Source organism: Bombina bombina, chromosome 3 (assembly GCF_027579735.1).
Source record: "Bombina bombina isolate aBomBom1 chromosome 3, aBomBom1.pri, whole genome shotgun sequence".
In the NCBI taxonomy this organism is placed as follows: domain Eukaryota; kingdom Metazoa; phylum Chordata; class Amphibia; order Anura; family Bombinatoridae; genus Bombina; species Bombina bombina.
This window is the reverse complement of record NC_069501.1, coordinates 451,143,748-451,162,267: the sequence shown is the minus strand read 5'-3', so window position 1 is coordinate 451,162,267 and position 18,520 is coordinate 451,143,748.

Here is an 18,520-nt window from a genome sequence, read left to right as displayed (position 1 = left end):
CTGGGCTAAAAGAAGTTGCACCCACGTGGTGAATCGCCATAGAACAGGCTAACAATGATATTGAGCTGGTTGTTCGTTCCTGTGAGTTCATTTCTCTCTAGTCTCCCTATGTGAAAAAGGGTAACCCAGATGTGGACCCCTTGCTCAGTGTGCTTAGAGGAATACTGCTACACCTCACTGACGAGGCCCAATGAAGGCCGAAACGATTGTCTGGGGTTGCTGTGTTCCTTGTTCAGAGAGGAGTTGCCTGGTATTTCGGCGCTGGACTGGCCGTAATGGGCGGGGTCAGACTGATATACTACAGGAGAATTCTTCTCTGTGAAAAGCATTACTGGGCTAAAAGAAGTTGCACCCAGGTGGTGAATCACCATAGAACAGGCTAATAATGATATTGAGCTGGTTGTTCGTTCCTGTGAGTACATTTCTCTCTAGTCTCCCTATATATATATATATATATATATATATATATATATATATATACACTATTATTATATATATTTTATATTTTAATTTTTACTTATAGTTTTTATTGTTTGTGGATCTAGGACTGGGAAGCACCCCCTTTGGGCTTGTGTGTACCTTGGTACACCCATACCCAGTTTTCTTGTCTAGTACGCCTCTGAAGCTGGAAATCCGAGGTAAAAAGGCTGTTAGTTAATATACGTGGCACAGGTGAGTTATACATTTTACGTATTAGGTCTATGAAGGGGACTTTAAAATTAAACTGTTGCATAATAATTATCAAGTGAGACCATTCCACACAGTCAAAGGCCTTTTCTGCGTATCAAGAGATAGCAGAAAGGCCTCCGGGATGTCAATCACTCCTCCCCCACCCACTCAAAGACCAATAGTCAATAACCTGTAGAACTCTGTGAAGGTTAACCACCGAGGTGCATTTGAAGTCAAAGCCATCTGATTTGGGTGCAATAATATAGGGAGAACAACCTTCAGCCTGTTTGCCATAACTTTCATGAAGAGTTTGTAGTCGGTATTTAGTAAAGGTATGGGCCTGAATGACTCTGGGAGGGAGTGGTCCTAACTCGGTTTGGGAATGAGGGTTATATGGGCAGAGGTAGAACCCCTTGTGGGCACTGTCTCTTCCTGAAAATAGGTATTGAATAATTTGGTCAATGTACTAGTAATCTGTGGTTGAAGGATCCTATAAAATTCAGTGGGCAGACCATCCGGGCCTGGTGCCTTACCTATTGGGATAGACTTTAAAGTAAATGCTATTTCTTCATCAGTTATAGTTGAGTTTAAGTCGTCTAATTGTTCTTGAGTCAATTGGGGCAGTTTAAGAGTTTGCCAAAAGCGAGCCTGGGAGTCACGGGCAGAGGGGTCCTGACGGAGATATAGTTGTGCATAGTATTGTGCAAAGCATTGTGCAATATCTTCTGGGGATGTGTAGGTGCGTCCTTGAAATTTCAGTGCAGCTACATTGGATTTTGCTGTCCGTCATTTTGTCAGGGCCGCTAGCAGTTTACCAGATCTGCTTTCAAACCTATAGTATTTGCCTGCTGTTTTTAGTAGGCCCGAGGCGGCCTGCTGCTTCATGAAAGCATTTCACAGCCAAATAGGCCTCATACGTGTCACCTGATCTAGTCTTACAATATGTCTAGTAGGTCTGACTCAGTTGTATTTTTAGCCCCATGTATCTATGTTGAACTTTGAATTTGATTTTTGAAACATAAGAAATTATGGATCCCGCTAGTACTGTTTTTGCCACTTCCCAGAAAGTTGGACATTTTCTACGTGTGCTATATTGTCTGTGCAATAATCTTCCAACTTTGAGTTAAGAATTTTGAAAATGCTTCTGATGAAGCCAAGTATGTTGGGAATCTAAGGCCTAGATTTGGAGTTTGGCGGTAGCCGTGAAAACCAGCGTTAGAGGCTCCTAACGCTGGTTTTAGGCTACCTCCGGTATTTGGAGTCACTCAAAATAGGGTCTAACGCTCACTTTTCAGCCACGACTTTTCCATACCGCAGATCCCCTTACGTCAATTGCGTATCCTATCTTTTCAATGGGATTTTTCTAACTCCGGTATTTAGAGTCGTGTCTGAAGTGAGTGTTAGAAATCTAACGACAAAACTCCAGCCGCAGAAAAAAGTCAGTAGTTAAGAGCTTTCTGGGCTAACGCCGGTTCATAAAGCTCTTAACTACTGTACTCTAAAGTACACTAACACCCATAAACTACCTATGTACCCCTAAACCGAGGTCCCCCCACATCGCCGCTACTCGATTAAATTTTTTTAACCCCTAATCTGCCGACCGCCACCTACGTTATCCTTATGTACCCCTAATCTGCTGCCCCTAACACCGCCGAACCCTATATTATATTTATTAACCCCTAACCTGCCCCCCACAACGTCGCAGCCAGCTACCTACAATAATTAACCCCTAATCTGCCTACCGCAAAGCACCGCCACCTACGTTATACTTATGTACCCCTAATCTGCTGCCCCTAACACCGCCGACCCCTATATTATATTTATTAACCCCTAATCTGCCCCCCTCAACGTCCCCTCCACCTGCCTACACTTATTAACCCCTAATCTGCCGACCGGACCGCACCGCTATTATAATAAAGTTATTAACCCCTAATCCGCCTCACTAACCCTATAATAAATAGTATTAACCCCTAATCTGCCCTCCCTAACATCGCCGACACCTAACTTCAAACATTAACCCCTAATCTGCCGACTGGAACTCACCGCTATTCTAATAAATGTATTAACCCCTAAAGCTAAGTCTAACCCTAACACTAACACCCCCTAAATTAAATATAATTTTAATCTAATGAAATTAATTAACTCTTATTAAATAAATTATTCCTATTTAAAGCTAAATACTTACCTGTAAAATAAATCCTAATATAGCTACAATATAAATTATAATTATATTATAGCTATTTTAGGATTAATATTTATTTTTCAGGTAACTTTGTATTTATTTTAACCAGGTACAATAGCTATTAAATAGTTAAGAACTATTTAATAGCTAAAATAGTTAAAATAATTACAAAATTACCTGTAAAATAAATCCTAACCTAAGTTACAATTAAACCTAACTCTACACTATCAATAAATTAATTAAATAAAATACCTATAATTATCTACAATTAAACCTAACACTACACTATCAATAAATAAATTAAATACAATACCTACAAATAACTACAATGAAATAAACTATCTAAAGTACAAAAAATAAAAAAGAACTAAGTTACAAAAAATAAAAAAATATTTACAAACATAAGAAAAATATTACAACAATTTTAAACTAATTACACCTACTCTAAGCCCCCTAATAAAATAATAAAGCCCCCCAAAATAAAAAAATGCCCTACTCTATTCTAAATTACTAAAGTTCAAAGCTCTTTTACCTTACCAGCCCTGAACAGGGCCCTTTGCGTGGCATGCCCCAAGAAGTTCAGCTCTTTTGCCCCCCAATATTACAACCCACCACCCACATACCCCTAATCTAACCCAAACCCCCCTTAAATAAACCTAACACTAAGCCCCTGAAGATCTTCCTACCTTATCTTCACCATACCAGGTTCACCGATCGATCCAGAGGAGCTCCTCCGATGTCCTGATCCAAGCCCAAGCGGGGGGCTGAAGAGGTCCATGATCCGGCTGAAGTCATCATCCAAGCGGGAGCTGAAGAGGTCCATGATCCGGCTGAAGTCTTCATCCAAGCGGGGCAGAAGAGGTCTTCCATCCGATTGAAGTCTTCATCCAAGCGGGATCTTCTATCGTCATCCATCCGGAGCAGAGCGGCAGGATCCTGAAGACCTCCGACGCGGAACATCCATCCTGGCCGACGACTGAACGACGAATGACGGTTCCTTTAAATGACGTCATCCAAGATGGCGTCCCTCGAATTCCGATTGGCTGATAGGATTCTATCAGCCAATCGGAATTAAGGTAGGAATATTCTGATTGGCTCATGGAATCAGCCAATCAGAATCAAGTTCAATACGATTGGCTGATCCAATCAGCCAATCAGATTGAGCTCGCATTCTATTGGCTGATTGGATCAGCCAATCGGATTGAACTTGATTCTGATTGGCTGATTCCAAGTATTTATCTTTAAATAGGAATAATTTATTTAATAAGAGTTAATTAATTTTGTTAGATTAAAATTATATTTAACTTAGGGGGGTGTTAGTGTTAGGGTTAGACTTAGCTTTAGGGGTTAATACATTTATTAGAATAGCGGTGAGCTCCAGTTGGCAGATTAGGGGTTAATAATTGAAGTTAGGTGTCGGCGATGTTAGGGAGGGCAGATTAGGGGTTAATACTATTTATTATAGGGTTAGTGAGGCGGATTAGGGGTTAATAACTTTATTATGATAGCGGTGCGGTCCGGTCGGCAGATTAGGGGTTAATAAGTGTAGGCAGGTGGAGGCGACGTTGAGGGGGCAGATTAGGGGTTAATAAATATAATATAGGGGTCGGCGGTGTTAGGGGCAGCAGATTAGGGGTACATAAGGATAATGTAAGTAGCGGCGGTTTACGGAGCGGCAGATTAGGGGTTAAAAATAATATGCAGGGGTCAGCAATAGCGGGGGCGGCAGATTAGGGGTTAATAAGTGTAAGGCTAGGGGTGTTTAGACTCGGTGTACATGTTAGGGTGTTAGGTGCAGACGTAGGAAGTGTTTCCCCATAGCAAACAATGGGGCTGCGTTAGGAGCTAAACGCGGCTTTTTTGCAGGTGTTAGGTTTTTTTTCAGCTCAAACATCCCCATTGTTTCCTATGGGGGAATCGTGCACGAGCACGTTTTTGAGGCTGGCCGCTTGCGTAAGCAACTCTGGTATCCAGAGTTGAAGCTGCGTTAAATATGCTCTACGCTCCTTTTTTGGAGCCTAACGCAGCCATTCTGTGGACTCTCAATACCAGAGTTATTTTTATGGTGCGGCCAGAAAAAAGCCGGCGTTAGCTTTTCGGGTCGTTACCGTCAAAACTCTAAATCTAGCCGTAAGAGTTTCTGTTTGAACGCAGTCTAAACTCAGTTCTACAGGAGCATCCCCAACAGTAATATGTAGTGAATTTTACAGTGACGGGCTTGCGTGACAATGGTGTTGGAAATCAAAAATAGGTCTATTCTAGATAAAGTATGTTTAGCCTTAGCGAGGCACGTGTAATCCTTACCCTCTGGATGTAGCAACCTCCATATATCACAGGTGTCAAGGTGCAAGTCAAACATGCTAAAAATCTTGGACTCATATCTGGCTTTGTAATTTACTTTTGGGTACCTAATAGAATGGGTTTCCAACCAAACTCTGTCCAGTCCATGTGAAGGGGCAATGTTAAAAAATCCCCGCCTATGATTTGTCTTGATCCTATATACGGTGTCAATTTTTGTATCAGATCTTTCAAGAAAAGCATTGATCTATGGTTGGGGGCATAGACATTGCAAAACACATAATCAACAGAGTTGACACTTGCTTGCACTATCAAGAACCTTCCCTCTGTGTCTGAGTAGGTGTGGTTGATATGCACCGACAATCTTTTACCAAACAAGATAGCTAAACCTCGACTAGCACTGGTGTGTGAAAGATAAGATATATGTCCCACCCAATCCCTTTGGAACTTAAGGTGTTCCACATCATTTAGATGGGTTTCCTGCAGTAAGGCTATGTCAGTTCCCAGTCGCCTGAGGTGAGTAAGAATTGCTTTTCTTTTGATGGGGGAGTTAATTCCCCCCACGTTCCAAGTTATTGTTTTAAGTGGCATGTTACACTAGAGTCATGAGATAGTGTGTTCGGAGGCAGAGACAAAAAAAAAAAAGGAGAGGGAACACGGGGCGGAAAAAATGGCGAAAGGTAGTATCTTTGTACGAGACACAGTCAAGCAAAGGTAGAACCATTGACCATATGCATCGAGGGAGACTGAAAAGAGAATCATATCTACTCTGAACCAGCCTTTGAGATGAATTTGGCCAAAGCATAGCATGGGACGTGTTGGGCACTTTCACCCTGAATATTAATTCCAAAAGGGCGGTGAGTAAATTTAATTGATTATAGGAGACTATGTAATCCGCTATTTTTAGTTCACTCAGCTAGGGAACATAGGCGCAGCACCTAGTCTGCATTAGCAGGAAGGGTGGTCCGGTATCTTGGGGGCTTTTATATTTTTAGAGAATAAATATTGGGCCTAAAAAAAGTTTTTAATTAGAGCGGTGGATCCCTGACAAGTTATGGAAATTTCCAGCAACCCACCACCCCAAACCCACTCCATGAGAAAAAAGTGGGTGAGTGGGGTATTAAATGTCCCACACCACTGCATGAAGGAGAGCCCCACTTGCCTTCCCCGTCCAGCAGGTAAATATGTAGGATGGGTCTAGTGGGATACAGTCGCTCAAAGCGACTGCTGCAAGGGTTTCCTGACAGGCAGTGGTCACCCTGTACAACACATTTGTTTACAGTAATCACAAAACAGTATACATTTGCTAGGGAACAAATCAAGACTTCAAAACAAGAATTAAATAACACTGTGGAGGAACAAGTCACAAGATTATTATACATCAAGCCATCTCTACTCAATCCCCCACTCCCGGGCCCAGGGCCCATGGCACAAAAGGCATGCTGGTAAAACAGAGACCAACATAAGGCACATTTCATGTTCAGCCCAGGGCACCAAGAGTAGAGAAAAAAAACACAAACAAACAGCGAACAACAGGCAGTGCATGAACAGGTGAACTGTAGCATTTTCAGGTTCACGTGAAAGTGGAATGCAGTCCATGACTTCCTCGAGTTAGTCTCTATTAAAGATGTGGTGAGAGTGGTGTCCACCGCCACTCCAAGGGGGCCCCCCAGCAGGCAGGTGGACAGGAGAACAAAACAGATGAAAAATAAGATTTTCATAGCCATTTTGAGTGCCATTTTCAGACATCTTCGCCACCATGATGGCAGCAACAGAGATTCAGGAGGCCGCTACATGCTCCTCAGTTGCCAGATAGCTCTGTAAAGCTTCAGGGGAATGAAAGAGTCTAGGTCCCGATGCCATCTGAAGTCGCAGCTTTGCAGGAAACAACAGCGCCACTTGACGACCTTGTTCGTGAATGCGGGAACAGAAGGGTGCAAACTCCTTTCTCAGCTTAGTGACTTCAGCCGAGAAATCTTGGAATAGGAGTAATTTGGCACCTTCAAACATAACCTCTTTATGTGTTCTGTAAGCTCTGAGAATCTTGATCTTTTCCTGAAAAGGCACTTGAAAATAACCTGTCTTGGTCTCATCTTGGCATGTTCCAAAGTGCGTTCAGGGCCCACCCGGTGGGCTCTCTCTATATCAATGGGCAGTATGTCCAGAGACAATCCAAGCAATCTAGGGAAGGTCAAGGCAGTAAATTCCAATAAATCTTTTCCCTTCACTGACTCCGAGACACCCATCCAGGTTGTTGCGCCTGCTCCTGTTCTCCAGATCATCTATGCGATCCTGTAGATGTTGATTCTCTTTGCGGAGCTGCTTGAGCGAATTATCTGAGATTGCTTGTCTATCCTCCACCTCTGATATACATGTTTCTGCTACACCTAGACGAGAAGAAAACTGGCGGATCGCAGAAGTTAAAGTGTCCACCCCTGTTTGTAAGGAGTCTATTTTAGGTAAAAAGAGGCTCCTTCTTTTTGCAGTTTTGCTTTGTGGCTCATGTTTTCTTTTGTGGGGGGGGGGGGGGCGAGAGTTTCTGAAAGTATTTGTCCACTTTCATGGACAGACCCAAGGAAGCAGGCAGACCAGCCCCCAGTTGAAGATATCAGTAGGAGCAACACAATCAATGCTGCTGTATAAGGTCCATCCTCCACCCAGGCAGGGCCGCACACCCCACTCACAGAGTATAAAGCAGCTCCCAGCTATATTTATAGGATATATTGGGAGTTCTGTGTCGCTCTGTCATGCAGAGATAACTTTAGTCTCACTCTAAGGAGGGCTCACAGTGTCTGGTGCAACTATGCACTTATAACCCAGTTTGCGGTAGTTGATGGGGCCCTGAGTCAGTGGAGCCTCTGCAAAGGCAATGTATTTGATGTGCCTAGCCTATCAGTATCCCTACTCAACCACGGGGTTTCAACTGTATTCAATGTGGGGCCCGCAGCCCCGAGCGCTCCTTTAATGGCCTTATGGAGCGCTGGTAGTGTCTCTCAAGTGTCCCCCCCGTATCTCACCCGCTGCCAGTCACGGAGCCTGCAATACCCTCAGGCTCAATAGGTACACAGGGGGACTTTCTCTTTATTTTACGTTACAGTCTTGCACCATCCAGATTAGCGGATTATCTCCTGCAACTGCTACGGAGCGTAAGTTAGGCCCCGTCTCAGACTCACCACTAAGTGCCGATGAAGCTCTGCTGTCGATGGGTCGATGTTGTCGGCTGGGGCAGAGATCTGTCGATTCTTCTTTGCCGTCCAGCAGAATGCGAGGCCGACACGGGGTTTCTCTGTTTAGTGTTGCACCTCTTCCTCACACATGGATCCTCTGCCACGTGTGTCTCTGTAGGGGCCACAACCGGGGGCTAGGGCAGATGGAACGACCTGCACAAATGACAAGCTCCACTGGCAATCACCACAGCGCAGTCTCCCAGTACGGAATAACTTTGTGGGGGTCTGGATGGCTGCTCCTAATAGGTAAAAAAGTGCTTTTTCTAAGGTTTGGGAGCGGAGCTCTCACTTGTTGCTGCCACCCTGAAGTCCCGCCCACCGGAAGAGATGACCATTGTTAATAGAAAAAAATAAATAAAATAACAAATAATCATGTTAATAATAAAATGTTTTTGAGCTGGGGCATTATGGGTACTGTACATGTGAATATGGAATGATATTTATATGCATTATACTGTAAAATTGTTTATTATATATTTTAACTGACTTTGCTTATAGTAAAAAAAAATGTTATTTCATTTGACATGATTTTTGTTTAGAAACAAGATTAGCAGAATATCTTGCAGAAGGAATTTAGGGCCAGATTATTAAATGGCGCGCCAATCCCCCCGCTCGCATGCTAACTGCGCTTAAATTAAAAAATTAGCTTGCTGAAAACTATCAAGAACAAATGTAAATTATTAATATGTAGGCACAATTGTGGCCAAACATTCTTCATAATTAATAATAATAAACTGATAATACATTCCGAATTCTAATTAGCTACACATAAATACCCATTAAAAACCAGTAGGTTGATCATATGCTCTGAACTAATTATCATTAATGAACTCATTATATCATTATACATGCAAACTTCACCAATCCTGGTTATTATGTATGATTAGTATGTAAGAGATTACAGCACATTAAACTCACTATGTACAAATGCCCATATCATACATACATAAGCAGTTATTATTATTAAGCATGTTATTTCCATTTGATCTATCACCTTTTGTTATTTTGAACCCAGAAAGGAAAATTGATGGTTGAATTAAGTATGAAGACTGAAGAAAGTAAAAGAGATCATAAAACACAAGAGGAGTTACAGATGTATATGAGAATAAGAATGTTTTAATTCTATGGTGGATCCAACCAGATCCGAAGAAAATCTTATTATAAGACCTGCCCTAGAATCAGGGTATAGTCTGTATTAACCTATTCTAACAGGATCCAGCCAATGAGACAACAATACATAAACACTTCTGTCAATACTGCAGTTAGTTAAAGGGACATTAAACCCAATTTTTTTCATGATTCAGATAGACAATACAATTTCAAACAATATGCTTCATTCTATGATATCTTTTGTTGAAGAAACAGCAGTGCACATGGCTGAGCCAATCACACAAGGCATCTATGTGCAGCCACCAATCAGCAGCTTCTAGGCCTAGCTACATATGCTTTTCAACAAATGATATTAAGAGAATGAAGCAAATTGGATAATATAAGTCAATTAGAAAGTTGTTTAAACTTGCATGCTCTTTATAAATCATAAAAGAAAAAAAAAATGTGTTTCATGTCCCTTTAACCCCTTGAGTGCTAACGACGGCTCAGAGCAGGTGTCTCGGTCAGGTGCTAACGATGGCTCAGAGCTGTCGCTAGCACTCTCCCACCTTGAGGGCTCCCACCCGCTCCTAACCCAGCAATCGGGCCTGTATAGTGACAGGCAATGCCGGGGCTTCGCGTTTTGCGCAGTGACGTCATTGCGCAACTTTATTGAAAAATTACTATGACAAGTATAGGGAAAGGGGGCATGCTGCTTAGAAGCCTGTATCTCAGGCATCTAAGCAGCTACAGACCCCCAAGACCCATCGTTGGAAAGGTAATCGCCTAAAAATCAAAGGGGTAAACACTGAAAATGCCTCTCTACCCTTTAACTGACTAGATTGGATAAACATCAAAGATGTATAACACAGGGCTATGTCCTAATCTAATCTATTTGGTTGGTCAATCCTTAGCTAAACAATGAAATATTAAAATTACCCTCTATTAAAGTCCCTTTGCACTTTGCATGTATAAACCCTAATATCACCCGAAAAAATTAAACAAATTAAAGGAATAGTCTAGTCAAAATGAAACTTTCATGATTTAGATAGAGCATGCAATTTTAAACAACTTTCTAATTTACTCCTATTATCAATTTTTTGTTGTTCTCTTGGTATCTTTATTTGAGAAAGCAGGAAAGTAAGCATAGGAGCCGGACCATTTTTGGTTCAGCACCTCGGTAGCGCTTTCTAAATGTAGCCACCAATCAGCAAGCTCTACCCAGGTGCTGAATCAAAAATGGGCCGGCTCCTATGTTTACATTCAAATAAAGATACCAAGAGAACAAAGAAAATTTGATAATAGGAGTAAATGAGAAAGTTGCTTAAAATTGCATGCTCTATCTGAACCATGAAAGTTTAATTTTGACTAGATTATCCCTTTAAAGCCGTATTGAATCTTTTTCTTGTGGAGTTATTATTATTTTTTTTCTTGAGAACCTTTTGCCAAGTGTGCAGGGCTGCTATTATCTGACCGCTCCTATTCTGTCAGCATGGCCTTCAATGGTAAATAATTATTCTTGTTAGTGCAAAAAGGTATTATTGGGTTTTGGAACTTCTGCTGCTAACATTCTCATGGAATGAGTTTACCATGAGCAAAAGACTAGAGTCTCTCATCAAATATCTCTCAACAGCAGATAAAATGATAAGGCTCATTAAATGTTTCCTGGACGTTAATCAGAAGACATAGGCCCTGATGATCGAGCGTCAGTCAGTGGCAAGGACCGCATGAAGAAGGATCGGATGGATGAAAGAAGACAAAAGTTGGAAGAAGACAGATGGAAGAAGACAGAAGATGAAAGATGGAAGAAGAGAGAAGATGGAAGATGAGGACTGCCCCGGAGGACCTCCGTCATGAAGAAAGAAGAGGAGCACCGCTGGAGTCAACTTGGTGGGGTGGGATTTTTTATTTTTAAGATTAGGTTGTTTTTTTTTAGTTTGCTTTTTTTTTCTCAGAGAAAAGTTGTTTCACTTTAGGGCAATGCCCTATCAAATATAATTTTCAAGGCAAATTTTTTTAGTATAAGGATTTTTTTGGGCAACAAAAGAGCGGTGGGCACTGCCCTACTAAATGCCCTTCTAAGGGCAATGCCCAAACAAATACCCTTTTAAGGCAATCTTTTTTGGGGCTAGGGATTTTTTTTAGTTAAGTTTTTTTTAGATTAGACTTTTTTGGGGAGGTGGGGGTTACTTTCATTGCAGAATGTGGTTTAAGACAAAGCCCTACAAAAATTCCTTTTTAAGGACTGTTCTTATAACAACTGTTAATGTTAGTTTAGGGTTTTTATTTTGGAGGGGTTTCCTTTTTAATAGGGGCCTTAGTAGGCATAACTGTGTTTTTTTTAATTTTTGGTAGTGTTGTTTTATGTTTTCAGTAATGTTAGTTTTTATTTTGTGCAATATTTGTTATTATTTGTTTCAAAATGAAATAAAAAAATATTTAAAGAAAAAAAAAACAACTGATGTGTAATAATACAGCCTTTCACTTTGATGTCCAGGTTGCATATCAAATACAAAAGGTGATAAGGGGATATAGTACAAACACATACACAACATGAGTGCAAACACAGTGCACTAAGCACTTCCCAGCCAATACAGTCACATCACAGGAACTATGGAGAGCGGGTGGCTAGCGTATCTAGTCCTGGAGTGGCGTCACCCTTCATGTACACCAATCAATTACAAAGCAAATGCACAGACTGCCACACTGAAGATACAAAGTAGCTAAAAACAATCTTCATCTAGTCCATGGGATAGATTTAACAAGGGCCAAACGGCCCTTGTTTCCGTGCGAGCCTTCAGGCTCTCCGGAAAAAGCAGTTGTGAAGCAGCGGTCTAAAGATTGCTGCTCCATCACTTGTCCGCTGCCTCTGAGGCTGCGGTCTTCAATCCACCCGATCCAATACGATCGGGCTGATTTACACCCCCTGCTAGCGGCTGTGAATATGATTGGCCGCGAATCTGCAGGGGGCGGCATTGCTGTCAGCATTCAGCGATGTCTGTCGGACATGATACGCTACAGCATATCATGTTGGACAGGCATTGGTAAATCTACCCCCATTAATCAATATAAAAAAACTGAAATTTGATTTCATCCCTATAAAAGCAAAAATGAACAAACGTTATCTGGAACATATGACATATGGTAATCCAGCAGATTTTAATTAATTTATACATAAACTGAACATTCAAAGGGTTTAGAAGTGGTCCAATATTATTTTGGCTCTCTATAGTGGTTTAAAGATGTTACCAAAATGTTTGGATTAGGTCTATTGAGTAATTATTGACAATTTTTTATGTTGTGAGAGCTAAATTTGCCCCCTCTTATGCCAACAATTTTTATGAGTTAGTGGGATCAGTTCCACATCTATGGAGATAGAAACCCCTTTTAGGACCAGATTATATATTAGTATCTTTATTATCTGGCATTTCCTGAATCATAAAACAGTAGGAGATATGAGGGTTCTCAGGACAAGAAAATAGAAAATAAGTGCTGGGGATAGAACATTAAATGGATATAAAACCTAAAACTTTTCATGATTTAGATAAAGCCTACAATTTGAAAAAAGTTTCTCATTTACTTCATTATCAATTTTACTTTGATCTCTTGGGGGCCCATTTATCAAGCTCCCTATGGAGATTGAAGGGCCGTGTTTCTAAATACCGCTGCTCCATAACCAGTCCGCCTGCTCTGAGGAGGCAGACAGAGATTGCGTGAAATCAACCCGATTGAATACAATCGGGTTGATTGACACCCCCTGCTAGCGACCAATTGGCCACGAATCTGCAGGGGGCAGCATTGCACCAGCAGTTAGCAATTTATAATATGTGCACAAAAGAACCCGAAAACCTGATATCGCTTGCGTGCAAACGTTTGCACTCCACTTGTGGAAAAATACCACGCTCTAACAATTTTGAGCATTTTAATGTTGCATCAGATTATACATTTAACTGTATTATATAATATTCATCACCAGGGTAATACACTAGAAAAATAAAAAGCCTTTTTTTTAAGGAAACGTACGTTGGATTGGATTTACAGACAATTACAATGAGTCGAGAGGGTGGAACTTTCTATTACTAATAATACTCTGTTAAGATAGTCTGCTAAAGACGCAGAGGATTTTGGGTTTTGTCTTAAGCAGAGTTATTATGTACTAGTCCCTGATGCTTGGTTTGTGACTGTCAGTACCTGTTTTATTAAAGGGGCAATAATCTCCTGGTTACAACTTCAATAACATAGTTAATACTCACCATGCCTGTGTCTTTAACCCCTTAACGACCGAGGACGTGCAGGGTACGTCCTCAAAAAAAAGGCAGTTAATGCCTGAGAACGTACCCTGCACGTCCTCGGTGTGGAAAGCAGCTGGAAGCGATCCTGCTCGCTTCCAGCTGCTTTCCGGTTATTGCAGTGATGCCTCGATATGGAGGCATCCTGCAATAACCTTTGGTAGCCATCCGGTGCAGAGAGAGCCACTCTGTGGCCCTCTCTGCACCGGAGATCGGTGGCTCCCTGCGTTGTTGGGTGGGAGCCGGACCGGGAGGCGGGTGGCGGCCATTGATGGCCCTGGTTATGTGCAGGTGGGGGCGGGATCGTGGGCGGTGACGAGCAGGGGCGCGCACGGACGCGCGCGCGTGCACGGGAGGGCGGGGGCGGGCGCGTGCACGGGGAGGGAGCGGGTGGGAACCGCTACACTACAGAAAATGAATTAATAAAAAATGTATAAATTTCGAAATATTTAAAAAAAAAAAAAAGATCAGCAAGGTGGTGGGGGTTTGTCTGTGTGTGGGGGGAAGCTACACTACAGAAAAAAGCCCAAAAAAAATAAAAAAAGCACTTTTTTTTGCAAACTGGGTACTGGCAGACAGCTGCCAGTACCCAAGATGGCCCCCAATGAGGCAGAGGGGAGGGTTAGAGAGCGGTTTTGGGGGGGATCAGGGAGGTTGGGGGCTAAGGGGGGGATCCTACACCCTAGCATATGTAAATATGCTAAAAAAAATTTTTATTTTTTTTAAAAAACCCTTTTATTTTAGTACTGGCAGACTTTCTGCCAGTACTTAAGATGGCGGGGACAATTGTGGGGTGGGGGAGGGAAGGGAGCTGTTTGGGAGGGATCAGGGGGTGGGATGTGTCAGGTGGGAGGCTGATCTCTACACTAAAGCTAAAATTAACCCTGCAAGCTCCCTACAAACTCCCTAATTAACCCCTTCACTGCTAGCCATAATACACGTGTGAGGCGCAGCAGGATTTAGCGGCCTTCTAATTACCAGAAAGCAACGCCAAAGTCATATATGTCTGCTATTTCTGAACAAAGGGGATCCCAGACAAATATTTACAACCATTTGTGCCATAATTGCACAAGCTGTTTGTAAATTATTTCAGTGAGAAACCTAAAATTGTGAAAAATTTAACTTTTTTTTCAATTTGATCGCATTTGGCGGTGAAATGGTGGCATGAAATATACCAAAATGTGCCTAGATCAATACTTGGGGTTGTCTACTATACTACACTAAAGCTAAAATTAACCCTACAAGCTCCCTAAAAGCTCCCTAATTAACCCCTTAACTGCTGGGCATAATACACTTGTGGTGCGCAGTGGCATTTAGCGGCCTTCTAATTACCAAAAAGCAACGCCAAAGCCATATATGTCTGCTATTTCTGAACAAAGGGGATCCCAGAGAAGAATTTACAACCATGTATGCCATAATTGCACAAGTTGTTTGTAAATAATTTCAGTGAGAAACCAAAAGTTTGTGAAAAAATTTGTGAAAAAGTGAACGATTTTTTGTATTTGATCGCATTTGGCGGTGAAATGGTGGTATGAAATATACCAAAATTGTCCTAGATCAATACTTTGGGATGTCTACTAAAAAAAAATATATACATGTCAAGGGATATTCAGGGATTCCTGAAAGATATTAGTGTTCTAATGTAACTAGCGCTAATTTTGGAAAAAAGTGGTTTGGAAATAGCAAAGTGCTACTTGTATTTATGGCCCTATAACTTGCACAAAAAGCAAAGAACATGTAAACATTGGGTATTTCTAAACTCAGGACAAAATTTTGAAACTATTTAGCATGGGTGTTTTTTGGTGGTTGTAGATATGTAACAGATTTTGGGGGTCAAAGTTAGAAAAAGTGTGTTTTTTTCAATTTTTCCTCATATTTTATATTTTTTTTTATAGTAAATTATAAGATATGATGAAAATAATGGTATCTTTAGAAAGTCCATTTAGTGGCGAGAAAAACGGTATATAATATGTGTGGGTACAGTAAATGAGTAAGAAGAAAATTACAGCTAAACACAAACACCGCAAAAATGTAAAAATAGCCTTGGTCCCAAACGGACAGAAAATGGAAAAGTGCTGTGGTCATTAAGGGGTTAATCCTGTACCTGGAACTCTCATTAAAACCTTTCTCTTAATTTAATCTATTACAGAGGGTTGTTGGTAAAGCTCCGCAACTGTAGACGGGCGCAACCATCTTGTAGCTCGTGTGTTGTTGCATTCTGTGATAGTAGCAATGTGCCTTTTGGCAGCTGTACCTTGCACAACAGAAAACAGAAGCTTCACATATTAGCAGTATTTTAAACCTTTTAAAAGTTACTTATCAAATATAAAAAGGCCTCAGGAATAATTAAGAACAATGTACCCACTTCAAAAATATACAGCTCCCGCTCTGCACTCTACACTGAAAAAAAACAATAAGACAACATCACTGATCTAGCCCACTACTTCTGTCACAGTGTGTTAGTATACTTAAATTCCAAGATGGCAGCCCCCAGTGTGAAGATACAGAGCTTCCCTAACCAGCATTTGTAAAGGGTTAAAATAAGAGAATAGCTTTAAACAGAGCTGCAGGCACAAGAGGAAAAACAATAGCATGGTGAGTACTAGTAACTGTGCTGCTACGGTAGTTATATGTAAAGGGACAGTCAAGTAAAAATTAAACTTTCGTGATTCAGATAGGGCATGCAACTTTAAACAACTTTCCAATTTACTTTTATCATCAAATTTGCTTTGTTCTCTTGGTATTCTTTGTTGAAAGCTAATCCTAAGTAGGCTCATATGCTAATTTATAAGCCCTTGAAGGCTGCTTCTTATCTCAGTGCGTTTTGACAGTTTTTCCACAGCTAGACAACACTAGTTCATGTGTGCCATATAGATAACAGTGTGCTCACTCATGTGGAGCTATTTATGAGTCAGCACTGATTGGCTAAAATGCAAGTATGTCAAAAGAGCTGAAATAAGGGGACAGTCTGCTGACACTTAGATACAAGGTAATCAAAGGTGTAAAAAGTATATTAATATAACCATGTTGGCTATGCAAAACTGGGGAAACTATCTTTTTAAACAAAAAAAAAATCTGAAGTAGACTATCCCTTTAGCAGTTTAATCTCCCTTTAATTAAACAAATACACTTTTTACTTTATTGGTCTGCTCCCTATGGGGCCCATTTAACAAGCTCCATAGGGAGCTTGTGGGCCCCTGTTTCTGGCGAGTCTTCAGACTCGCCAGAAACATAAGTTATGGAGCTGCGGTCTAAAGACCGCTGCTCCATAACCCTGTCCGCCTGCTCTGAGCCAGAATCGCCAGAAATCAACCCGATCGAGTATGATCGGGTTGATTGACACCCCCCTGTTGGCGGTCGATTGGCCGCGAGTCTGCAGGGGGCGGCGTTGCACCAGCAGCTTTTGTGAGCTGCTGGTGCAATGCTGAATACGGAGAGCGTATTGCTCTCCACATTCAGCGAGGTCTTGCGGACCTGATCCGCAGTGTCGGATCAGGTCCGCAAGACCTTTCTTAAATAGGGGCCTATGTCTAATGTTGCCAAAAGAGCATTACATTGTGCAATTCTACTTAGAGCTACGTTTTAACTCATTAAAGTGTGAGTACTTTTACAAACACATTTATTTTACTTACCTTACTGAACTTCACAAGTTGTGTGTCTTTTCTTGCTCTGAGGTTATCATCAAAATCACAGAACAGAAATATTAGGGATTTGCCACAGCTACCCTATTTGGGAATTTAAAAACTGACCCTTTAATTGTCTATGGATTGTTAGACATTTATATATTTTGAAGGTTAGAACACTGCTTAGTGGATGAGAATAGTAAGAGCTTCATATTAAAGGGATAGTCTAGTCAGATAGAACAGCAATTTTAAGCATTTTTCTAGTTTACTTCTATTATAATATTTTCTAGGTTGGTATCTTTATATGAATGTAAGCTTAGGAGCCGGCGTTTTTTTTGGTTCAGCACTTGCTGATTGGTGGCTACATTTAGACATCAATCGGAAAGTGCTAGCCAGGTGCTGAACCAAAAATTGGGCTTGCTCCTAAGTTTACATAGCTGCTTTTCCAAATTAAGGTTCCAAGAGAACAAAGAAAAAATGATAATAGGAGTAAATTAGAAAGTTGCTTAAAATTGCATCATGAAAGTTTAATTTTGACTAGACTATTCATTTAATGCTAGTCACATATAATTCAGCTTTAGACTACTTAGGAACTCACATAAATAATAATTAAGACAAATATAAACACTACAACTAAATATTGCTAATTTCATCCTGAAATTCCTTGTAATTACAGTTCTGTTGCCGTAATGAAAAATAAGTATAGCATAAATTTAATCAAATTCTGAAACCAGGAGTGTTTAGAAAATGTTTCATGCCCCTAAACAGAATGTTTGCAATTCCAGATGTATACCCACGGCAAAAAAATACCACGATTAAATGTCTATAAAAACAGATTAGTAGTACATGCTTTGGCAGTGAATGCTGTTTTGTTGGCACGCAACATCATTATACAGAAATATTCAATATTTCTTTGACTAGATTTTTTTCAGATGCCAGTCAGTGATAGAAAATGCATTCATTCTAGCATCTGCGTTTCTTGGCATTTCTCTCTATTAATCCCTCACAGGTCTGAGGCCTTTCCCTCTCTATGGCATAGCCTGGCATAGTCAGAAATCATCTGTCAAACCCCTGACACTGTGATTGCCAATTTGATTGCCCATTCTAGATCTGAATTCACTACCAAAGTAAACACATATAACT